Source organism: Alexandromys fortis, unplaced genomic scaffold (genome assembly GCF_014885135.2).
Source record: "Alexandromys fortis isolate MF-2015 unplaced genomic scaffold, M_Fortis_MF-2015_v1.1 scaffold_184, whole genome shotgun sequence".
In the NCBI taxonomy this organism is placed as follows: Eukaryota; Metazoa; Chordata; class Mammalia; order Rodentia; family Cricetidae; genus Alexandromys; species Alexandromys fortis.
Window position 1 is genome coordinate 3,354,857 of NW_026068125.1, and position 5,690 is coordinate 3,360,546.

Below are 5,690 nucleotides of genomic sequence, written 5' to 3' on the forward strand. Positions count from 1 at the left end.
ACAAATATGAGTGGCAGGTCTTTACAGTGTACAAAAGTATTATCCCATAGCATACTGTAAGTATGATGGAGTAGCAGTCTTTGGCTAGAGCCCAAAATGATGTGAAAGTTCCTGAGATTCTCCCATGTTAGCCCCTACCAGGTTTTTATATACATGGGACATCATTCCTGCCCAGAGGAACATTGTCATCAACAAAATTTAGGCTTCCTTCAGCTAATAAGTGAACAAATAGCTGAGTTTGAATTTTTTTTAGTCCGATTATTCCAGACTATGTCCACTGCCATTCTTTGGAAAGGGACTGTATATTACGTGCTGTTGTATGTGGGAAAGATATAATTGGGTTGTTGATTATGTAAGACACTGCAGCCATGGGAAAGCCATACTGACATAACTAGTTACATATAGTAATTATACTGATCAAACTAAAGTGTGTTTTCAAAGAAAAGGGTATAAAATGCACATTTAACCTCAAGATGTTTGGATCTTGCAAGAATAGTACCTTACAATAAATGGGCTCATCTTAGAAGGCAGCAGAGTTAATCTTGAGCAGAAGGCTCATGGTCTATTACCAGTTTGATTTGTGACCTCATCATGAATGAAGCAGGCATGGGACTTTGCCACCATTTTTGCTAATGGTTTCATAACACAGATGAATGAAATGTGAATTCTTGGTTACTTTAACCTCTTGACATAAACCAAAATGATAGCATCAATAAATTTCCAGTGCCACTGAAAGTTCAGATTATTTCCTCATTTATACTAAGGAGATTGATTATACCTTATATACTTGGTTTATGTTTATTTTATTGTTGACACATTATTTACATATCTTTTATGGCTTCCACAGAGTGAATAATTTTCTTATCCATGTGTCTCTGATGATAGCTAACTGTCAAAGGAAGTGGATACTTAAAATTTTTTAATCTTGAAGTAATTATGGTGATTTGCTGTTCTTGGAAAAAATATGTGTCCCAATGTAAACAAAGGGACAGATTGCTGGGTGTCAGACAATCTGTAACTCCTGTCAGTTATGACGGCTTGCTGCTACATATGAGGCTATGCTGAGTCTTACTGTGCTGTCCCAGTCTTACCTCCACATGGAATCTTTTATCCTTTTTTTTCCTAGGGTACTCAGGACTCCTTTCTTCCAGGTTTACTGCCCACTTTTATGTCTGCCTCAAAATGCTCCTCAAATTCATGCTTTTGTTTTCATTTTTCTAACTGCTATAATTTTATTCATAAATATGCTATGGAAAAGGAGCATTTTAATATTATTTCTTTCTCCATTATTTTGTATGTTTCTGTTTCCTGTATTCTCTGACCTATCAGTACTATATCTAAGACTGCATGTGGTAAATTATACTATTCCTTTACAAACCCAGGTACCCTGACATATAGAAAGCCATCTCTTAAAAGGGAAATTTAGCCTGAGTGTTATCATGCTTCACTTCTATCTAGAGTGAGAAGTTTAATGGGGATTAATAGATTATAAATTTAGGAAGTAGGGTTACAAGAATGTTTAATAGAAATATTAGAAGTTTATCTCACAAGAGATCCAAAATTTTCTCTTACCAATAATCACAAGAAGTTTATTGATTTATTGAGCATGTGTTTCAAAATATATGCTACATAAATTTAGTACAGACAGGTTAAAATTGGACATATAAAATTCAATGAAATTCTAAGAGTGGTGATGGCACATGACTTTAATCCTAGCAGGGGATGCAGAGACAGGTGATCTCTGTGACTTTGAGGGCTGCCTGGACTGTAGAGAGAATTTTGAGACCATCATTATTGTTACACAGAGAAACCCTGTCTCAACAAAACAAAACAAATCATGGAGAATTCTGTACACTCATAGATATTCCAGAGTCAAATGTATGGGGTGGATAATTCATACAGACCCTGTTCATTGGTTCATTGATAAAGAGAAGGATACATCAATAAAGCAGACAATATGAGAGATTATTCTTTTCTCAAGAGTGACTATGAGAACAGGATTAAGAACTAAGATATTGTTCTGCAGAGGCAGACAGGACAATTAAGAAGACAATCCAGGTTAATTTTATATTTCTTGAAGGATGGGTAAATGTCAGGAAAATCTCCCAATCATCGTATTTTTCCCTCTGGGATGTGTTCCAACCTGAGCCTTACAAACTTGGTGTCAATAGTTTTCTGTACAAAGTCCTGGCTTAAAGATAAATTGGGGGATAAAGGATTAAGTCAGAGTATCATATGTCTCTACCACGTAATCTCTTTAGAGGATGAGGTGTATTAAGTATTTCAGACTGTCTGAATTTATTTATTATTCTTACAGGCATAGTACCCATACATTTTAAATAATGACTAAAACAATTTTAAAAAGAAGAAGAGGCAATTCACATCATGGAATCTATATTTCGATTCTGGCATGGTGGTGCATGCTTCAAATAAAGCAGTTGAGATCCACAGGTAGGAATATCACTGTCAATTTGGAGATCATATGTGCTACATTACCACACACACACACACACACACACACACACCTCAGTCACACACACAAAGAAAAACAACACAGTAGCAAAGGAAGAGGGACACTAGAGAAATGGGGCAGTACCTCTTAAAGTCTTTTCCATTTTCAGTCACTGGTTCCCATACCATTCTTCATTGTTCAAAAATAAAGCAGCATGTTAGCATATGCCACTAACACCAGAATGAGAGAGACAGAGGCAGACTGATAACCAAGTACTAAATAAAGGCCGATCTATCAGAATTACAGAAACCATCAGAATATTTAACTGTAACACAAAAGAAAACACCTTTTCATCATCTCATGGAACCTTTAAAATTGGCCACATACTCGGTCACAGTGCAAATGGAGTGTGGAGTAAGCAGTGTGGGCTGTGGGGAGTGGGGTCTTAAGGATTCATGGAACAGGGACTTTCCCATATTCAGTATGAGGTAGAAGAAAGTGTTAGTGGCTGGCCTCTTTGGATTTATGGTCTTCAGGTTGAGCCCCAATGTCTGTCTGTGGATTTTTATTAATCATACTACATTAAACAGTAACTAAATAAGAATAACCTCTTGTATCTTATTGGATTAAAGTAGGAGCTAACCAACAACACAAACCACAAAATGCCTACAAACTCATGAAAACTGAACAACTTTTTAGTGAATTACCAGTGGATTAAAGAAAAAATAAAGAAATTTAAGACTTCCTAGAATTCAATGACAATGAGTACACAACATACCCAATCTTACAGGACACAATGAAATAAATAACAAGACATGGTTGTGCACTCTCTCCATATATATTCAATATAGTACTAGTTAGTGCCATAAGACAACAAAGGAGATCACCAGGATACAATTTGAAAAGGAAGAAGTCAAAATATCTCCCTTGGCAGATCATAATATACAAAAGTGACCCCCAAAAATTCTGGCAGGGAACTCCTGTAACTGATAAACACCTTTCTTTTCTATTTCATTTCACCTCGCATCTCCATATAAGGACCGAGCCCCCAGGATGTGTAAACAATGCTTGGCTCCCACACACCATCTCTCACCTCGAAACACTAGGCTGTGGCCTAGAGAATCACAAAACTTCCCAATAATCACTAGACATGAATGTCTGATACAGTTTCCCACTCCTCTTCACTATGGATCACCATCTGTCCCTCTCAGACGGGTGCTGACAAGCAGGGTGGAGTTACTTGTCGAATGGGAATGCAGTATTTGCCTCAGCAGGGAGAAGTGAGCTGCATGGTGGCATGGGAGATGAGGGTCCAGAGCCCAGTGCTGGAGAGGCCTGAGTTGTGTGAGCTTCCTGCTTGACTGAAGTCTCAGGGTGCTGTCTGAGCCTCAGGTGTATGTGAAATTCCCAGGCATAGGCTTGGAGGTAATAGACTTCTCTAGACTGGTGTGCAACTTGAAGACCTTCTTGTGCCTGACTCCTCTCATGTGAGCAGTGTAAGCATCCACCCTTGTGCAGGACAGAGAATGCAGGCTACCGTGAAGGATCTCAGATCTCTGCTTGTCTGTGTGCCTGACATCTGAGCCGCCAGCTTCTTACGGTGCGTCTGTTTTTCCAGGTGGTCCTGATAGATTTGTGGCCCTGTAATGCTGGCTGTGCAAACCTTTCAATAGTGCATGGAGGGTAGCTTGGGGCCCACCTTCCGTTTTTGCAGCCTATTTAGTAACAGCAGCACATCACTAGCAAAGCTGTGATCCCAGGACCTGAGGCCTAAGCCACCCAAGGGATCTTAGCCCACCAGAGTCATTTGGGATGCCTGCTGCTTCTGCAGGGCCCACTGCGACTCTGGTGGGTGGTCCGAGAAGTGGGAGTTTGGACCTAGCCTGCAGAGTAAGGCTGCAACTGGCTGCTCTGGTGTTTCCTCACATCTTCTGGTCCCCATTGACTCTCAGCAGTTGGTAGGAGGATGCAGCAGTGGCTACAGCTTGCTGCTGCTGCTGCTGCTGCTGCTGCTGCTGCTGCTGCTGCTGCTGCTGCTGCTGCTGCTGCTGCTGCTGCTACTACTACTACTACTGCTATTGGTATACACTGTCGACTACCTGGGACTGATCTTCAGTTGGGTGCTGCTGGTGCTTGGGCTTCTTGTGTGATGCCGCTGGAGCTGAGGCCTTAAAGCCCGTCACCTGTGCTTTGCACTGGCACTCTTGGAGAACAAGGGGTGAGCTGTGCACCTGGGGAAGCATGCCTGCAATCTTCCCCCCTAGTTTCATTTTCCAGAACCAAAAGAGGAGAATGGATAAATAAGATGGTAAAGAAAATGTGGCACTTTATTTGTCAATTTCTAATATAGCTCTTTCAAGAACCAGCTATGTGAGCAGCAAATGCCCACCTCAGCATCTTCAGCTTCACAAAAGTGAATATGGGTCAGCAGTCCCTTAGAGTCAATGGTGTTAAAACTTATACTGAAAATATAGACAAAAGGCAAATTCTTCTGGACCTTCAGATTAGCTTTGTAGGAAAATGTGAGATTAAGTGGACAGGACTGACTAAACTCCTGGACATTCCTGGATTGAATGGCTGATTAGATACTATCACTTTGGATATAATATCAAACTAATTGGCAATCACTTGCCAAAAAAACAGTATCTTAGCAGGTCTCCGTACACTTCCAATAAAGATAAAGCCCCATGCAGTCCTCTCCTCCATTCCCATCCCTCACATCTTTCTGGCATTTTGAGATTCCAATAAAAACTCAGAGGACCGAGCTCTGGTACCTGTCACATATTAGATCTCACTACCTACATGTCTATATCTCTTTGTGTCTCAGGAAAATTGTAGTCCTGACTCAATTAAAAATCAAAGCTGACTTTGGAGTTGGAGTATGGCTTTCTCCTTCTCTAAATGCACCATGTTGTTGGGAGAAAAATTTAGAGTTTCTGTCCCATATCAGAAGAGCCACCTGGTGTGGGACAGAAAAAAAAATACTAGGGACTATTGTTGTCAAAACTCTGTTATCTCCCCCAAATTCTATTTCACTTCTTTTTACTCTTTAGTACCTTTCTTTGGCTAAGAAACTTAAGTATATAGTGACAGACTGATAGGTAAAATAGATAGATGATAGATAGTCAAAGATGGTATGTACTCACTTATAAGTGGATATTGGGTACAAAGTAAAGGATACTTATACTACAATCCACAGCCCCAGAGAAGCTAGGTAACAAGGAGAACTCAAATATGG